Below are 21,089 nucleotides of genomic sequence, written 5' to 3' on the forward strand. Positions count from 1 at the left end.
GCTCTCTGCAATAAAAAACTGAGTGAGTAAATCATCGATGAACTTGACGACGGCCACGAAAAAATGCAACGAACAATATCGAACAAAATGAGATTAAAAGGAAAAAAAAAGATAGTAGAACACTTGCCTGCGGAGGCAAAGGTCCCGATTTCGAGTCTCGGTCCGTAACACAGTTTTAATCTGCCAGGAAGTTTAAAGATTTAAAAAAATGCTATCCCATGCAATTCTGTAATGAACTAAACGACAGAAATTCTATTGAAAACTACTAAATTTAATTTAGGAAATATTAAAAATGTTATTCGGTTCTGGGGGTGCTGGTAAACAACAGAGAATATAAACTTTATTTCAGAGAAAAGTGATGATGTTTGGGGTAGTCCCCGGTCTCCATCTACCTCATAATATTTTCTCTATGGATAAAAGTGGGGGGGGGGGGGGGGAGGGGGTGGTGCAGGAATCGCTGCTTAACTCACTTGGCAGTCCGTCTCTTGCAATTGTACACGAAATTCGTACCACAGATGACGTCACTCTATCAATAGTAATCCATCTCACAGACGTGCTATGTGAGAAGAACTTCGATACTGACAATTATTTAGTTCCTGTTCAGTGAAGTGTGATTGTGAACAACGCTGCACGGCATATTTCATCAAGTTTGCAGAATTAGTAACAAGATGTCTTGTTTCGAAAAATAATGACAAAGCCGTTCCTTTCATATTTTTTGTACGTATTATAGGTGTGCTATGGTGGAACTGGAATCAATACCGTATTCTAGAGATGTTATATTGTCAAGATTTTTGTTTCTTGTGGGTGCGGGGGATATTGCTGTACAGCCTCAGACGCACAGAATTATTCAGCGTCACAGTTTCTACGATCTGTCTTATTGGCACTGATAATTCTGGAATGAGATTAAACAGTGAGAACGCCACTAGAGTTATTACTGAGCTCTTCTTGAAATGTGTGGACCACTGTTAAGTCATTAATCACGGTACACAGGGTCCTGTTCAAGTAATGCGAATCATTCAGGCCGTTTAAAACCAAAAATCATCAGCAGCTTTGTTACGTATGGAAAAGCAGCAACCGATTCACAACAGATTTAACATTTACACAAACATTGTCCGTCTGCACTTTTTGCAGAGACGCGCATAGCAACAGGGAGGTGTTTTTCAGAAGGAGGCCTAATTCTATGCGTCTATCACTCGACTTCAAACTTATTCATCGCTGTGCACAGCACCTCGCATGGGACATATTTTCCCACGGATAATTTACATTCCAGCGTCTTAATTCAATACTGTATGTAACTTATTAGTGGACTAAACACGAAATACATGGTATTGAAGTTACTTTCATAATAGGGCTTTCCCAAGTGCTTTTTGGCTTCATTAAATACAGTGCCATTAGATCAAAAGCACAATAATGAATGAAGAGTCGTAGCTTTTCAAATAACCCCACCTTCTGACCAACGCCAAATCAGAATCATACTGTCACTGTTATCTGTTTACACAGGCCATGGTAATGCTTTTGAACTAATAAGTTTCTAGAAGAAGCTGTGCTGGCGAAATTAATTCATAAGTAATGAGAATGAACGTATTAATGAGGGAAATAAATGTCCTATATGAGTTGGCTATGATTATGAATAGCCGGTCGCGGTGGCCATGCGGTTCTAAGCGCTTCAGTCCGGAATCGCGTGACTGCTACGGTCGCAGGTTCGAATCCTGCCTCGGGCATGGATGTGTGTGATGTCCCTAGGTTAGTTAGGTTTAAGTAGTTCTAAGTTCTAGGGAACTGATGACCTCAGATGTTGAGTGCCATAGTGCTCAGAGCCATTTTTTTTTATTATGAATAAAGCCGTCTAGATCACTTGGTATATTTATTTACTCAGAAAGTCGTTTCGGCTACTGGCATCATCGCGACAAAACTTAGATTTTATGAAACAAAATTCGGTATGAGTAGCAACAAAACCTATGCCTTAGCGGGGTGTCAACTTATCGCCCTACTGAGGCATAAGGCTTACTGGTGTTCACACTGAATGTTGCTTCACAAATTCTAAGTTTTGATGTGATCAAGACATAAGTAAAGAAATATGGAAGGTGGTAATAATCCGTTATTAAGAAATAATAGATAAATTTATATAAAGCGTATGTATATTTACTGCTAGTTTACGTATTCAGTTTCATCCCAGTACATCATTGCCTCCATCCATTTAAAAGCATTGCCCGAACGTTGAAGGGAAACCTGAATACACTCTGAAGCATACGTGGTGAAATAGCCGACGCTGTGAACCAGATTTAACATCTTTGTTCCTGGAGATTTCGTTATGTCCACCTTTGACTTTATGTACCCCGAAGACGAAGAAATCGAAGGCCACAGTCCAGCTGAACCTCCGCTTATCTATCTGCTGGCGAATCTTCGATTTACGTACTCCGCACTGTGAGAGCAAAATGAAGGGGTGCTCCACCCTGTTGGAATACAACGGAACACTACAGCGTCGGCATTGCCGCAATACCGACTACTGAAACTGTGGTTGCAGGAACCGCTTGTAAAGAAACTGGTTCTCTACTTCTGAAAAAAAAACCTTTTAAATAATAAAGCATGACCCATACAAGGAATCTGACTACCCCTGTTAGTCATGGACGGAAAAAAAAAAATTGGCATAGTCTTTGTCAGAACGTGCAGAATCTTATGTAGGGCCAATAAGACGTCAATTTTAATCTAAATATGGTATGTCAATGTTTACGTAATAAAAAAATAAATTAGGTAATTCAGTACAATTATTATATAGATGCGATAAATCACTTTAACGGGGGCCAAATGAACAATTAAAGTCAATATAATTCCAGTAAACCTGCAAAAGTAAAAAAAAAAAAAAAATATTGTAGGGGCCTACATAGAGATCGCGGATCTGCTAGATGCCCAGGAAATACGTAATTTTGTTTTTAAGCTGACAGCAAACGAGAAAATAGGTGCAAAAATACTATTGGTTAGTTTTCAAGCAGTAATGGCGGACAGCATCAGCTAGTAATATACGTAATTTTATGGTAGCTAATTTTACTTCACAAAAAAATAAAATATGTACTGCCTCCAAAAGATGTTACACATAAACATTAAAATAAAATTATGATGAGCAGCAAAATGTCTTAGAAGAATTTTGAAAGAAAATTATTAATTGAACTTTAATTTGGCGGGTTTTCAGTACTGTCAACAACACGAAATAATGGAAAGAATATTTATTGGAACTAAACAAAATTGAACCTTGATATCGTGACAGTACTTTTAAAATAGATAACTGCAATTGTCTTTAATTTTGAAATGAGAGAGAGCGTAATAATTTTCTTTTAATGTCTTAACTGTTACTGCAGGCAGTGCGGTGACGTCAGCGGTGGTCCGCGCGGACGATGTGTGAAGTGAATCCTGGTTCGTGGCGTGAAGATAATGACGGATCCTCCTGTTTCGTTAATATTCCAGTCCTCCTGTTTCATTAATATTCCAGTTACGGCGGTGGTCCACGTCTTCGTTGTAGTCGAATCAGCTGGCAGCACTGGCGCGATAATAATAGTTCCAGTGTGTGCGTTGTCGTTACGCGCGCGACGTTTTATTAATAAAACTTTATCAATCACGCTGTGCGGGTAGTTCGGAATTATGCAATGCCTTTAGTATTTTACGATATATAGCCGGTTAATGCCAATACTTCGCACAGTTCGTTTGTCCGTGTTGCCACAGGAAAAGTCACATGTGTTTTATCACTATAACAGTCAGTTAAACGTCAGTTCAATTTACGTCGTCGTCTTTAAGACAGTTTTGATGATATAATAAATGTTTCTTGATCAAATCACAGCACTGTTCTTTTACTTAACATTTTGGTTTGTTCCACCTTCACGCAATTCTAACAGTTAGTGTCTCCACACGACAATGGTGTCTGGTTGACGGCTAATTGTCACAAGTTCACACAGTATGTAAAATCGTCACCGCAAACACACAATATACTTTTCAGGTTTTACTGTTCACTTAACAATGCACGATCTCCTATTAACACAGCGGACGCGCTGTAATTAATATTTTCTCCGCGTATCACCGACTTTTAAGCCGAGCTTTGCAATGTTTCTCCACCCGCGAACCGGCCACGATACCACAAAACTCGCACGCTCTCTATCGATAGTCGTTCGCTCTCTCTCTCTGACACAGTACTTCTCCTAGGCTAACCAAAGATTTACAAACCATATAAAACCAGAAAATTCATATTAGTACAATATAAAATATAAAACAGTAGCAAAATGAATGAAGAAAGAATGTGACGTATTAACAAATAAAGAATAGTTGAAATAAATGATACATACGTACTATCACAAGGTAATGCACAAAAGAAAAATAAAAAATATTATCGACCTTCGAGGAAAGCAATGTCTTTACACGCCGCAGCATATCAAGTTAAAAGTTTCTCTAATCGTCTCTTCTGGAAACACGAAGGATCCATAAACTGTCTGTGAATCCGAGTCGCACATACTTTCTTTATGTGTCTCTGCCATTCCGTCGTAGTCTGAGGTAACCAGTTACCCAGTGCGGCAGTTGTGGAAAGCCGTCTCACCAGGAAATAAAATGTAATGCATAAGGTTGCTGCTTGTCTGTCAGATCGTAAGGAGGAGCTCCACGAGCTGTCCGTGACCCAATTTGTGAAGTGCCATAATCAGATCGGTCTTCTCTTTAACATACAGTGTCAAACTTTCTAAATTATTGATTGTGGCGCGTCTGCTTCGTTGCTTAAACGACGAGTTGACTCATTCGGTCTTGAATCGACTGCTTCTCTGATCCGTCGAACATTTCCTTGTGGTACAGAAGATCTCCATGAGCGTGATTTATCGTCGGATTTTCCAGTTCTTTCGAACTTTCTGACAAACAACCATATGTTTGCTTTTATTGCAGCTGGCTTTTGAAATCTCCAAGAGAACTCCTGTTGGCCATCCAGATAAGATAAACCACGCGTTAACAACAGTGACACGTTCCTCTATCGGAAGCATCCGTCTTGATTATCCTGGATAAAAGCAATAGGCCCTCGTTATCACAGAAATGAGTTATAATTACGTATTATCTAAATGCAGTCATTATTTCTTAGATCGAGTCTTTATGACCACACTGTATTAAGCAATCTAAGTAAAGGTGAATGTTATTTGTCGCCTGCACAGCCAGCTTATTTCCCCACTTGCAACAGAGGCTCGGGTCCCGTACTATTTTTATAATTACTTTCTTATAATTACTTGTTATTTACCGTGATGTAAAAGACATACTGTATCTTCTACCTTGTGCACGTGCTCAACTTAATAAAGATTCATATTTGTTGGAGAAAAAAAGTAAAGGAATTTATTAGTGTTTCTGGAAGCCAGGAGACGAGTAAAGTGGACTTCGAGAACCGTATTTCCTATGTTAGATATAGGACTTATCTGTGGGAGAGGTACCTACTAATTTAAGTAAAATAATTCGAGCTCACATGCATACATGTTAAATAATAGACAGAGACGTAACATCGATTTTTTATGGGTACTCACCCCAAAGAGTAATCTATCAAGGGCCTAGCAAGAGTTGAGAGGATGGAGTACAGAGCTAGGAAAACAATGAGGTGCGGTGCTCACCCCGCGTGCAGGAGCTGCCAAAATGTTGGGGATGCTGTTCCCGAATTTCGTCAGCGACGACGATCGAGACAGACGGAGAGCGACTGGGCAACTGAGACGCCGACAATGAGACACTTGTGGCCTTACGCACTGCCTGCCAAAAAAAAAATGGAGCACCCAGCAGACATGGTTGCATGTCAGTGTAACGTCCTACATATACACATCATAGGCGGGTGTGTGAATTATAAGAGCTGTCTTTCTCTACAACAAGTAGAACGTCCACCAGAGTAGATTAGTACTGAGCGTGTCAGGTATTGTTACCATGCCTGGTAGGATGTACAAGTGGCGTGAACAGCGTCAGACGTTGAGTGATCACTGTGAAGCACACGGAGATACCATGCCTTCGTGCGGGACTACATTATCAACACCTGACAGAAACTTCCTGGTAGATTAAAACCGTGTCCCTGGCAGACTCGAATGATGGCATCGCTATCCTGAGTGAAAGTGAAGAAGAATTACATGATCTGCTGAACGGAATGAGCAGTGCAATGAGTGCAGAGTATGGAGTGAGAGTAAATCGAAGAAAGACGAAGGCAATGAAAAGTAGTAGAAATGGGAACAGCGAAAAACTTAATATCGAGATCGATGGTCACGAAGAAGTTAAGTAATTCTGCTATTAGGCAGTAAAATAACGAGTGACGGACGGAGCTAGGAGGACATCAAAAGCAGACTACCAATGGGAAAAAGGGCATTCCCGGCCAAGAGAAGTCTACTAATATCAAACATCGGCCTTAATTTGAGGAAGAAAGTTCTGAGAATGCACATCTTGAGTATAGAGAATTGTATGGTAGTGAAACATGGACTGTGGGAAAACCGGAACAGAAGAGAATCGAAGCATTTGAGATATGATGCTACGGACGAATGTTGAAAACTAGGTGGTCTGAAAAGGTAAGGAATGAGGAGGTTCTGTGCCGAATCGGAGAGGAAAGGAATATGTGGAAAACACTGATAAGGAGAAGGGTCAGCGTGATAGCACATCTGTTAAGAGATGAGGGAATGGCTTCCATGGTACTAGAGGGAGCTGTAGAAGGCAAGAACTGTAGATGAATACAGAGATTGGAATACATCAAGCAAATAATAGAGGACATAGGTTGAAAGTGCTACTCTGAGAGGAGCAAGTTAACACAGGAGCGGAAATCGTGTCAGGCCGCATCAGACCAGTCAGAAAACTGATGACCCAAAAGAGAGTGACAAGTTCTTTGTAAATGTGGATTGATTCACTGAAATAATATCTCACTCTCAACCAGTGAAGTTTCACTTTGTTTCCCCTCGCCTTCTGAGAGCGTCACTTCTTTAGGAGGCAGCGATACCTTTCAGCCATCTAATTTTCGAAACCGTTATTTTATTGGGCTAGTACTTTCGGCATTATAATACGCTATCTACTGCCCCCTGACCAATGTGTAGGAAGACTCCAACCTCGATTCTGGTCAAAATAGGGGCCAGCATTCGAAGACTATTATCTGTATATTTATAACTGATTACAGACACCAGTCTTTAAATGCTGAGCTGAAGTTGGGGCCCGAAGATGGTGAAATATAACAATGGAAGTCATACCCCAATAAGATAACAGTCTGCAAATTTAGACGACTGAAAGGTGTTTGATTTGACAATCTGTACTGAACAGCTGAGGTTCCACAAGCATCTCTGAAAAGACGAACATAAAGAGACTCTCGGAGCAGGTTTCCCGCACACATTTGCAATACCAGTATTGATTCACATCAGTATCCCTTTCGATATCGGACTAAATGAAACGAAACATTCAATGGAGAGAGAGAGAAGACATGGGAGGAAATTTACTGAGGTGACTAGCTGTTGAGGAAGTTTACTGTTAAGATCTACAGCTGGCCGATTAATGTTTGGTATTCGAAATAATAAGCAAGTATCACTTAATTATTTCACCTGGAAGGATATGTTTGATGCCACAATACATTTCTCGAAGTGTCAATATCGTATGAATCAGTATATTAGTATAAAGAGGAGAGCAGCTGTAGCATTTCACGCCAGTTTGGGGAAAGAAGAGGAATTAGAGAGATGGGAAATGGAAAGATGGAAGCCTTGTAGAATGTCCCACCTGGTTTCCACAGATTTCAGTTTTTATTTTATTTATTTAATCCTTTGTCTGGTCTGATGCGGCTCGTCATGAAATCATCTCCCGTGCCAACTTCATTCCACATCCAGAGTAGCATTTACAAGCTACATTCTCAATTATTTCTCTGTCTTCCTCTACATTCTTTTCCACTAGAGTCTACAGCTGCCTCTGATACCATGGAACTTAGTCCGTGACGTCTTAACAGACGTCGCACCACCGTGTACTTTCTTCTTAGCAACGTTTTCCATATATTCCTTTCCTCGCCTATTCTTCGGGGAATCTCCTAATTCCTTACGCTATCATTCCACCTAATTTTCAGCATTCTTCTGTAGCACCAAATCTCAAATGCTTCGATACTTTTCTGTTCCGGGTTTCAAATAATCCATGTTTCGCTACCTTACATGGCTGTGCTCCAAACTTACATTGTAAGAAATTTATTTCTCAAATTAAGTTTTATGTTTGATACTAGTAGACTTCACTTGGCAAGGAGGTTCTATTTGCCACTTCTAATCTGCTTTTTATGTCCTCCTTGCTCCATTCGTCATGGGTTATTTTACTGCCTAAGTAGAAGAATTCCTTAACTTCATCTACTTCGTGATCTTAACTGTCTTTCTATTCTCATTTCTGCTATCTTTCATTACTTTCGCCTTTCTTTGATTTACACTCCATATTCGGTACTCATTAGACTGTACATTCTTCTGCACTTTCACGGAGGATAGCAATGTCATCAGCGAATCTCATCATTGATATGATTTCATCTTGAATGGTAATTGCAATCTTGAGCCTTCCAGTTATTTCCATCATTGCTTCGATGTACTGATTCAACAGAAGGGTGAAATACTACATCCTTGTTTTAAATCATTTTTAATACGAGCACTTCGTTCTTGGGCTTACACTCTTATTGTTGCCTCTTGGAATTTGTACATATTGTATATTACCCGTCTCTCCCTACAGCTTACCCATATTTTCCTCAGAATGTTGGACATGTAGCTCCTGTTTACACCGTAGAAAGATTTTTCGAGATCGACAAATCTTACGAACGCGCCTTGATTTTTCTTTAGTCTCGCTTCCGTTATAAATTGAAACGTCAGAATTGTCCTCTGATGACTTTATTATTTCCTAAAGCCAAATTGATTTTCATCTAACACATCCATAACGTTCTTTTACGTTCTTATGTGTATTATTCTTGTTAGCAACTCAGATGCATGATACGTTAAGCTGGTTGTGCTATATTTATCGCCCTTGTCAGCTCTTGCAATCTTTGGAATTGTGTGGATGATATTTTTCCGGAAGTCAGGTGGTGTATCGCCAGTGTCATATATTCTCCACATCAAAGTGAACAGTCGTTTTGTTTCCATCTTCCTCAATTAATTTAGAGATTGTGATGGAGTGTTATCTATCCCTTCAGCCTTATTTGATCTTAATTCATCCAAGGCTCTTTTAAATTGTGATTCTAACACATGGATCCCGTATCCCTTATACGTGCCAAAAGAGAAATTCTGACTTCACCTGCAATCGTCATGAGTGAGTTCTGTTCATTCGGATATGTCCCTGATAGGTTTTGTACTTGTGGTTATGTTTTATAAATTGTTTCATGTTGTAGATAAAAGCAGAATCCAAAGAAAAGAACCCAAGCCAAATGAGTGAGAAAGAGAATCCACCATGTCACAGCTGGCTGCTGAGTAAATAACGACGGCCAACGAGCAAAATCAAAATTAAAATTATAACTAGTAGTAGCGTTGATCGTTTGTTCATTTTGATGGCTCACAAAAATTTTAACATGTTGCTGATAGGTAGTATGGCCTCTGTCAGAGCGTAAGAAAGATTTCAGTCTGCAGAAGTGTGTCGAATTGGCACAGTCGGTTTGACGTTACGGGGTCGTTTAAGTCACGGGAGTTGTGGTACCTTGAATATTGCGCTTCAAAGGATGGTTTGGGCAAATCAAGAGTTTCATACGGCTTCCTACGCTTATTTGAGATACTTTTCCCCTACGATTCGAGGTCTGCATCACTAATTCTTGGCCTTAAATAGTTGAGGGATATTAGCTGATGGCTGTGTGTAAACAAACCACTTTTGATAGTACAACACTTTAGTTTCAGAATTATTTAGAACAGAGTTGTGTTGTTGTTGTGGTCTTCAGTCCTGAGACTGGTTTGATGCAGTTCTCCATGCTACTCTACCCTGTGCAAGCTTCTTCATCTCCCAGTACCTACTGCAACCTACATCCTTCTGAATCTCCTTGATGTATTCATCTCTTGGTCTCCCTCTACGATTTTTACCCTCCACGCTGCCCTCCAATACTAAATTGGTGAATTCTTGATGCCTCGGTACATGCCCTACCAACCAATCCCTTCTTCTAGTCAAGTTGTGCCACAAACTTCTCTTCTCCCCAATCCTGTTCAACACCTCTTCATTAGTTATGTGATCTACTCATCTAATCTTCAGCATTCTTCTGTAGCACCAATTTCGAAAGCTTCTACTCTCTTCTTGTCTAAACTATTTATCGTCCATGTTTCACTTCCATACATGGCTACACTCCATACAAATACTCTCAGAAACAACTTCCTGGCACTTAAATCTATACTCCATGTTAACAAATTCCTCTTCTTCAGAAACGCTTTCCTTGCCATTGCCAGTTTACATTTTATATCCTCTCTACTTCGACCATCATCAGTTACTTTGCTCCCCAAATAGCAAAACTCCTTTACTACTTTTTAAGTGTCTCATTTCCTAATCTAATTCCCTCAGCATCACCCGACTTAATTCGACTAAATTCCATTATCCTCGTTTTGCTTTTGTTGATGTTCATCTTATATCTTCCCTTCAAGACACTATCCATTCCGTTCAACTGCTCTTCCAAGTCCTTTGCTGTCTCTGACAGAATTACAATGTCATCGGCGATCCTCAAAGTTTTATTTCTTCTTCATGGATTTTAATTCCTACTCCGAATTTTTCTTTTGTTTCCTTTACTGCTTGCTCAATACACAGATTGAATAACATCGGGGAGAGGCTACAACCCTGTCTCACTCCCTTCCCAACCACTGCTTCCCTTTCATGCCCCTCGACTCTTATAACTACCATCTGGTTTCTGTACAAATTGTAAATAGCCTTTCGCTCCCCGTATTTTACCCCTGCCAACTCCAGAATTTGAATGAGAGTATTCCAGTCAACATTTTCAAAAGCTTCCTCTAAGTCTAGAAATCATAGAAACGTAGGTTTGCCTTTCCTTAATCTACTTTCTAAGATAAGTCGTAGGATCAGTATTGCCTCACGTGTTCCAACATTTCTACGGAATCCAAACTGATCTTCCCCAAGGTCGGCTTGTACCAGTTTTTCCATTCTTCTGTAAAAAATTCACGTTAGTATTTTGCAGCTGTGACTTATTAAACTGATAGTTCGGTAATTTTCACCTGCCTTCTTTGGGATTTGAATTATTATATTCTTCTTGAAGCCTGAGGGTATTTCGCCTGTCTCATACATTTTGCTCACTAGATGGTAGAGTTTTGTTAGGCCTGGCTCTCCCGAGGCTGTCAGTAGTTCTAGAGGAAAGTTGTCTACTCCCGGGAACTTGTTTCGACTTAGGTCTTTCAGTGCTCTGTCAAACTCTTCACGCAGTATCATATCTCCTACTTCATCTTCGTCTACATTCTCTTCCATTTCTATTATATTGGGCTCAAGAACATTGCCTTTGTGTAGACCCTCTATATACTCTGTCCACCTTTGTGCTTTCCCTTCTTCGCTTAGAACTGGGTTTCCATCTGAGTTCTTGATGTTCATGCAACAAGTTCTCTTTTCTTCAAAGGTCTCTTTAATTTTCCTGTAGGCAGTATCTATCTTACCCCTAGTGAGATAAGCCTCTACATCCTTACATTTGTCCTCTAGCCATCCCTCCTTAGCCATTTTGCACTTCCTGTCGATCTCATTTTTGAGACTTTTGTCTTCCTTTCTGCCTGCTTCATTTACTGCATTTTTTTAATTATTTTCTCCTTTCATCAATTAAATAAAATATCTCTTCTGTTACCCAAGGATTTCTATTGGCCCTCGTCTTTTTACCTACTTGATCCTCTGCTACCTTCACAATTTCATCTCTCAAAGATACCCATTCTTCTCCTACTGTACTTCTTTCCCTCATTCGTGTCAATCGTTCCCTAATGCTCTCCTTGAAGCTCTCTATAACCTCTGGTTCTTTCACTTTATCCAGGTCTCATCTCCTCAAATTCCCACCTGTCTGCAGTTTCTTCAGTTTTAAATTACAGATCATAACCAATAGATTGTGGTCAGAGTCCACATCTGCCCCTGGAAATCTCTTATATTTAAAACCTGCTTCCGGAATATCTGTCTTACCATTATATAATCTATCTGCGGCCTTCCAGTATCCCCAGGCTTCTTCCATTTATACAGCCTTCTTTTATGATTCTTGAAGCAAGTGTTAGCTATGATTAAGTTATGCTCTATGGAAAATTCTACGAGGGGCCTTCCTCTTAAACTCCTTACTCCCATTCCATATTCACCTACTACGTTTCCTACTCTTCCTTTTCCTACTATCGAGTTCCACTTACCCATGACTATTAAATTTTCGTGTCCCTTCACTATATGAGTAATTTCTTTTTTCTCATCACACATATCATCAATCGTTTCGTCATCTGCGGAGCTAGTTGACAAATAAACTTGTACTACTGTAGTAGGCATGGGCGTCGTGTCTATCTTGGCCACAATAATACGTTCACTATGCTGTTTGTAGTAGCTTACCCGCACTCCTATTTTTTCATTCATTATTAAACCTACTCCTGCATTACCCCCAATTTGATTTTGTATTTATAACCCTGTAATCACCTGACCAGAAGTCTTGTTTCTCCTGCCACCGAACTTCACTAATTCCCACTTTATCTAACTTTAACCTATCCATTTCCCGTTTTAAATTTTCTAACCTACCTGCCCGATTAAGGGATCTGACATTCCACGCTCCGATCCGTAGAATGCCAGTTTTCTTTCTCCTGATAACGGCGTCCTCTTGAGTAGTCCCCGCCCGGAGATCCGAATGGGGGACTATTTTACCTCCGGATCCGGATTTTAATATCTACTCCGAAGTTTTCTTTTGGATTTTAATATCTACTCCGAAGTTTTCTTTTGTTTCCTTCACTGCTTGCTCAATATACAGATTGAGCAACATCGGGGAGAGGCTACAACCCTGTCTCACTCCCTTCTCAACCACTGCTTCCCTTTCATGCCCCTCGACTCGTATAACTGCCATCTGGTTTCTGTACAAATTGTAAATAGCCTTTCGCTTCCTGTATTTTACCCCTGCCACCTTTAGAGTTTGAAATAGAGTATTTCAGTCAACATTGTCAAAAGCTTTCTCTACGTCTACAAATGCTAGAAGCGTGGGTTTGCCTTTCCTTAATCTAGCTTATAAGATAGGTCGTAGGGTCAGTATTGCCTCACGTGTTCCAATATTTCTACGGAATCTAAACAGACTTAGACTTATATTTTGTTCTGACTTATTGTACTGTTGCGCCAGTTCAGAGTTAATGGACTTGTAGTCCGGGGTGATATGTTACAATACAGCATCACCGGTCTATTGTGGTCTAACTGTGTTGGTGAGGCAGTAAATTTCCACAGGGCAGTGGCTCCGTCACTGCAATTCACTTTGGGGGTGAAGCGGTGGGACTTGTAGTCCCGTACCGCCCTCTGACGAGGCAGTAAATTTCCACAGGGCAGTGGCTCCGTCACTGCAATTCACTTTGGAGGTGTGGCGGTGGGACTTGTAGTCCCGTACCACCCTCTGACGGTGATAGTACTACATGAGTCAAGCAGAAGAATTTTGCCTAACATGGGCAGGTGAGGGTGTGGCGGTGGGACTTGTAGTCCCGTACTCCAGGGCAGGGGTGGACTTTCTGTGGAACTAGTGTTGAACTATATTGAGCTGGTGGGTACAACTTAACTGCGGGATATTGTGGTACCAGAATCCTGGAATTTGAGATTTGTGATACAGCGTTGTTTGCCTTAACGTGACAAGACCGTTTATTCGAATTGCAGGTTATTTATTTGTCAAAACCAAATATTAATTTGTACATCGTTCAGTGCTGCTACACACTTAAAGGAAAACAATTGCTAGTGTCCAACGTATACTGTAACACGTTCTGGGCATAAAGAGTTAGTTAATCGCCAATGCCTGAAGTGGAAGATTTTTGTTCACATATTTAACTCGTAGACTAAAAGTAGCGGTGGCAACAGTTGTCTTTGTAGTAGGACAAATTTGGTTCGTAGGTCGGGTTCTCGGGCACTCATTCACAGCGGCTATGTACCTTAAAACCTCTATGAATAAACCTCCTTCGTTACAAATAAAATTTAAGATTCTGATATTTGTACCAGGACGGAAGTACAATCAGCGCTTTATATCTGTAATACAGAAAGGTCATAAGAGCTATAAAGGGAAAGAAATACACACATCAAAAAAAGTTTTGCATCACCTCGGTCCCGAGAGTTCCGCAACCTGTACAGAAAATATAAATAGAGATCAACATAAACATCATTTATTGCTCAAGAGAACCACACATTGAATGTTCTACCACCATACAGCGAGATCTTCAGAGGTGGTGGTCCTGATTGCTGTCCACACTTGCATCTCTAATTCCCAGCAGCACATCCTCTTGCTTTGATGCATGCCTGTGTTCGTCGTGGCGTACTATCCACAAGTTCATCAAGGCGCTGTTGCTCCAGAATGTCCCACTCCTCAACGGCGATTCGGCGTAGATCCCTAAGAGTAGTTGGTGGGACACGTCGTTCATAAACAGATCTTTTCAATCTATCCCAGGTATGTTCGAAAGGGTTCATTGTTTGGAGAACATGCTGGCCACTCTAGTCTGGCGATGTCGTTATCCTGGAGGAAGTCATTCACAAGATATGCACGATGGAGGCACGAATTGTCGTCCATGAAGACGAATGCCTCGCCAGTATGCTGCCAATATGGTTGCACTGTCGGTCGGAGGATGGCATTCACGTATCGTACAGCCGTTACGGCGCCTTCCATGACCACCAGTGTACGTCGGCCCCACATAATGCCACCCCAAAGCAACAGGGAAGCTCCACCTTGCTGCACTCGCTGGACAGTGTCTCTAAGGCGTTCAGCCTGACCGATTGGCCTCCAATTGTTTGGTTGAAGCCATATGCGACACTCATCGATGAAGAGAACATGATGCCATTCGGCATGTTGTTGGACCAATCTGTCCCGCGCTGCATGGTGTCGTGGTTGCAAAGATGGACATCGCCATGGACATCTTGAGTGAAGTTGCACATCATGCAGCCGACTGCGCACAGTTTGAGTCGTAATACGACGGCTCGTATCTGCACGAAAAGCATTAGTCAACATGGTGGCGTTGCTGTCAGGGTTCCTCCGAGCCATAATCCGTAGGTAGCGATCATCCACCCTTGGGCGGCCTGAGCGAGGCATATCATCGGCAGTCCTGTCTCTTTGTATCTCCTCCATGTACCAACAACATCGGTTTGGTTTATTCCGAGACGCCTGGATACTTCGCTTGTTGAGAGCCCTTGCTGGCGAGTATCAATGCGGGCACTATCGAACCACGGTATTCACCGTCTGGGCATGGTTGAATACAGATAACACGGGCCGTGTACCTTCTTCGTGGTGGAATGGCTGGAAGTGATCGGCTGTCAGACCCCGTCCGTCTAACAGGCGCTGCTCATGCACGGTTTTTTATATCTTTGGGCGGGTTTAATGACATCTCTGACCAGTCGAAGGAACTGTGTCTGTGATACAATATCCACAGTCAACGTCGAACTTCAGGAGTTATGGGAACTGGGGGGATGCAAAACTTTTTTTGATGTGTGGATATTAAAACTAGCAAGGTAAATCTTACATTTTTCAGTTTGAACATCTAATTTTCTTTTGTTGCAACGAAAAGTAATAAATGCAAACAAAAATAACAAAAAGTAACTCTATCACTAGGGGGTTAATACACATTATACAGTTCAAAAACAGTGCCTCTTTCATATGTGTCGTAATTTTATCAATTGCAATGTTCCAATCTTAATCCTGTAGTGCTCTCAGACCAATTGGTATTGTTTCGCAGAGTCTAGAACCATTTCATGAATTACAGCCATATCCGACAAGTCTTATTTTATATCATACCAGAGGTATGAAAGAAATTCAGGGCTGCCAACTTTCCTACACTGAATAGCCAAAGAAAATGGTGCAAATGCCTAATATCGTGTAGGGCTACTGCGAGCACGCATAAGTGCCGCAGCACGACCTGGCATGGACTCGACTAATGTCCCAAGTAGTGATGGAGGAATTGACACTATAAATCCTGCTGCGCTGTCCATAAATCCGTAAGGAGGTGGAGATCTCTTCTCAACAACACGTTGCAAGACTTCCCAAATATGCTAAATAATGTGCATGTCTGAGGAGTATGGTGGCCAACGGAAGTGTTTAAACTCAGAAGAGTGTTCCTGGAGCCACTCCGTAAAAACTCTAGACATGTCTGGTGTTGCATTGTCCTGCTGGAATTGCCAAAGTCCGTCGGAATGCACAATGGGTATGAATGGATGCAGGTGATCAGACAGGATGCTTATGGAAGTGTCACCAGTCACATTCTTATCTAGACGTATCAGGGGATATATATATCACCCCAAGTGCACATGTGCCACAGCTTTACAGAGCCTCCATCAGCTAGAACAGTCCCCTGCTAACATGCAGGTCCATAGATTCATTAAGCTGTCTCCATACCCGTACATGCCCATCCGCTCGATACAATCTGAAACGAGATTCGTCCGATCTGGCAACTTGTTTCCAGTCGTCAACAGTCCATTCTCGGTGTTGGCTGGTCCACACTAGGCGTAATGCTTTGTGTCGTTTAGTCATTAAGGGTACACAAGTGCGCCTTTGGCTCCTAAAGCCCATATCGATGACGTTTCGTTGAATGGTTCGCACGCTGACACCTGTTGGTGGCCCAGTACTGCAATCTGCAGCAGTTTCAGGAACGGTTGCTCATTTGTCACGCTGAACGATTATTTTCAGATGTCGTTGGCCTCGTTCTTGCAGGATGTTTTTCCAGCAGCAGCGATGTCGGAGATTTTGTGTTTTACCGGATTCCTGATATCCACGGTACGCTCGTGAAATGGTCGTACGGGAAAATCACCATCGCTGCCTAGGAGGTACTGAGCCCTACAGTTCGTACGCTGACCATAACACCACATTGAAACTTAAATCTTGATAACCTGCCATTGCAGCAGCACGAAGCGGTTTAACAACTGCGCCTTTTTTTTTTTTTTTTTTTTTTTTTTTTTTTTTTTTAAAAAGTAGAGGTGGAGCCCCTCCACGCCCACACCGGCATGATGGCCAACACAATAATTCTACTGCCATCTCTGCATTAGGGTTGGTATTCACTAAAGTGAGGTGTCGCACGATGTGGGCACTGCCATGTTTGCCTACGTCTCATGAATAAGTGCTCATCTGGAACCATGACCATGGACATTGCCGTTGGTGGGGCGGCTTGCGTGCCTCAGCGATACAGATGGCCGTACCGTAGGTGCAACCACAACGGAGGGGTATCTGTTGAGAGGCCAGACAAACGTATGGTTCCTGAAGAGGGGCAGCAGCCTTTTCAGTAGTTGCAGGGGCAACAGTCTGGATGATTGACTGATCTGGCTTTGTAACATTAACCAAAACGGCCTTGCTGTGCTGGTACTGCGAACGGCTGAAAGCAAGGGGAAACTACAGCCGTAATTTCTCCCGAGGACATGCAGATTTACTGTATGATTAAATGATGAAGGCGTCCTCTTGGGTAAAATATTCCGGAGGTAAAATAGTCCCCCATTCGGATCTCCGGGCGGGGACTACTCAAGAGGATGTCGTTATCAGGAGAAAGAAAACTGGCGTTCTACCGATCGGAGCGTGGAATGTCAGATCCCTTAATCGGGCAGGTAGGTTAGAAAATTTAAAAAGGGAAATGGATAGGTTAAAGTTAGATATAGTGGGAATTAGTGAAGTTCGGTGGCAGGAGGAACAAGACTTTTGGTCAAGTGATTACAGGGTTATAAATACAAAATCAAATAGGGGTAATGCAGGAGTAGGTTTAATAATGAATAAAAAAGTAGGAGTGCGGGTTAGCTACTACAAACAGCATAGTGAACGCATTATTGTGGCCAAGATAGACACAAAGCCCATGCCTACTACAGTAGTACAAGTTTATATGCCAACTAGCTCTGCAGATGATGAAGAAATTGATGAAATGTATGACGAGATAAAAGAAATTATTCAGGTAGTGAAGGGAGACGAAAATTTAATAGTCATGGGTGACTGGAATTCGTCAGTAGGAAAAGGAAGAGAAGGAAACATAGTAGGTGAATATGGATTTGGGGGAAGAAATGAAAGAGGAAGCCGCCTTGTAGAACTTTGCACAGAGCATAACTTAATCATAGCTAACACTTGGTTCAAGAATCATGAAAGAAGGTTGTATACCTGGAAGAATCCTGGAGATACTAAAAAGTATCAGATAGATTACATAATGGTAAGACAGAGATATAGGAACCAGGTTTTAAGTTGTAAGACATTTCCAGGGGCAAATGTGGATTCTGACCACAATCTATTGGTTATGAATTGCGGATTGAAACTGAAGAAACTGCAAAAAGGTGGGAATTTAAGGAGATGGGACCTGGATAAACTGAAAGAACCAGAGGTTGTACAGAGTTTCAGGGAGAGCATAAGGGAACAATTGACAGGAATGGGGGAAAGAAATACAGTAGAAGAAGAATGGGTGGCTCTGAGGGATGAAGTAGTGAAGGCAGCAGAGGATCAAGTAGGTAAAAATACGAGGGCTAATAGAAATCCTTGGGTAACAGAAGAAATATTGAATTTAATTGATGAAAGGAGAAAATATAAAAATACAGTAAATGAAGCAGGCAAAAAGGAATACAAACGTCTGAAAAATGAGATCGACAGGAAGTGCAAAATGGCTAAGTAGGGATGGCTAGAGGACAAATGTAAGGATGTAGAGGCTTGTCTCACTAGGGGTAAGATAGATACTGCCTACAGGAAAATTAAAGAGACCTTTGGAGAGAAGAGAACCACTTGTATGAATATCAAGTGCTCAGATGGCAACCCAGTTCTAAGCAAAGAAGGGAAGGCAGAAAGGTGGAAGGAGTATATAGAAGGTTTATACAAGGGCGATGTACTTGAGGACAATATTATGGAAATGGAAGAGGATGTAGATAAAGATGAAATGGGAGATAAGATACTGCGTGAAGAGTTTGACAGAGCACTGAAAGACCTGAGTCGAAACAAGGCCCCAGGAGTAGACAACATTCCATTAGAACTACTGATGGCCTTGGGGGAGCCAGTCATGACAAAACTCTACCATCTGGTGAGCAAGATGTATGAGACAGGCGAAATACCCACAGACTTCAAGAAGAATATAATAATTCCAATCCCAAAGAAAGCAGGTGTTGACAGATGTGAAAATTACCGAACTATCAGTTTAATAAGTCACAGCTGCAAAATACTAACACGAATTCTTTACAGACGAATGGAAAAACTGGTAGAAGTGGACCTTGGGGAAGATCAGTTTGGATTCCGTAGAAATGTTGGAACACGTGAGGCAATACTAACCTTACGACTTATCTTAGAAGAAAGATTAAGAAAAGGCAAACCTACGTTTCTAGCATTTGTAGACTTAGAGAAAGCTTTTGACAACGTTAACTGGAATACTCTCTTTCAAATTCTAGAGGTGGCAGGGGTAAAATACAGGGAGCGAAAGGCTGTTTACAATTTGTACAGAAACCAGATGGCAGTTATAAGAGTCGAGGGGCATGAAAGGGAAGCAGTGGTTGGGAAAGGAGTGAGACAGGGTTGTAGCCTCTCCCCGATGTTATTCAATCTGTATATTGAGCAAGCAGTGAAGGAAACGAAAGAAAAATTCGGAGTAGGTATTAAAATTCATGAAGAAGAAGTAAAAACTTTGAGGTTTGCCGATGACATTGTAATTCTGTCAGAGACAGCAAAGGACTTGGAAGAGCAGTTGAACGGAATGGACAGTGTCTTGAAAGGAGGATATAAGATGAACATCAACAAAAGCAAAACGAGGATAATGGAATGTAGTCAAATTAAATCGAGTGATGCTGAGGGGATTAGATTAGGAAATGAGTAAAGGAGTTTTGCTATTTAGGGAGTAAAATAACTGATGATGGTCGAAGTAGAGAGGATATAAAATGTAGACTGGCAATGGCAAGGAAATCGTTTCTGAAGAAGAGAAATTTGTTAACATCGAGTATAGATTTAAGTGTCAGGAAGTCGTTTCTGAAAGTATTTGTATGGAGTGTAGCCATGTATGGAAGTGAAACATGGACGATAACCAGTTTGGACAAGAAGAGAATAGAAGCTTTCGAAATGTGGTGCTACAGAAGAATGCTGAAGATAAGGTGGGTAGATCACGTAACTAATGAGGAGGTATTGAATAGGATTGGGGAGAAGAGAAGTTTGTGGCACAACTTGACTAGAAGAAGGGATCGGTTGGTAGGACATGTTTTGAGGCATCAAGCGATCACAAATTTAGCATTGGAGGGCAGCGTGGAGGGTAAAAATCGTAGAGGGAGACCAAGAGATCAATACACTAAGCAGATTCAGAAGGATGTAGGAAGCAGTAGGTACTGGGAGATGAAGAAGCTTGCACAGGATAGAGTAGAATGGAGAGCTGCATCAAACCAGTCTCAGGACTGAAGACCACACAACACAACACACATCTGGAGATAGATTGGGTCGAAGTCGAACGAGAGCTACAGACACTTGTCCGTATTCTGCCTGTTTACATAGCTCTGTATTTGAATACTCATGCCTGTACCAGTTCCTTTAGCGCTTCAGTGTATTATTCCTCATATAACACGAGTAGATACTCCGAATAGTGTCATACGAAGCCAAGAGATATAGCTCGAGTGAGGTAGGCCGCAGTGGAGATAGCGGCCGGTGGGGAGTGCTCTGCCGCTCGATACGAGCAGATAAGCTCTGACATAACAGAGGTCACGTGACGGCATCGTGGCGTCTCTCCATCTCTCGGCAGGCGCTGCGCTAAGTCACGGGCAGTGAGCCGTCGCACGAGGACCACGCGAGCGGCTAGCACCTTCCTCCCCTGCATTCGACAGCGCCTACTCTCGGACAGGTACTGTGTGAAGAGGATACCGTGGGATGATTTGCAGATCGCGCCATTCAAAGCGAGGCTCTCGTCGATTAATTAGTTGTCGTCACTCGTCTTGTAGCGGCTAGAACAGTGAATATAAATCATCAGTTCTCTTGCTCAGTTTGGAGGAATATGTGACAACTGATGTGAAGTGGCTCA

The 21,089-nt window shown here is 41.7% G+C and overlaps 1 protein-coding gene across 1 annotated transcript in view; it reads left to right on the forward strand.

Moving 5' to 3' along the window:
- LOC126412589 (uncharacterized) overlaps positions 1-21,089 on the forward strand; it is a 236,615-nt gene that overhangs the window by 139,853 nt on the left and 75,673 nt on the right. The gene's annotated exons all lie outside the window — the stretch shown is intronic.

This window comes from Schistocerca serialis, chromosome 7 (assembly GCF_023864345.2).
Source record: "Schistocerca serialis cubense isolate TAMUIC-IGC-003099 chromosome 7, iqSchSeri2.2, whole genome shotgun sequence".
In the NCBI taxonomy this organism is placed as follows: Eukaryota; Metazoa; Arthropoda; class Insecta; order Orthoptera; family Acrididae; genus Schistocerca; species Schistocerca serialis.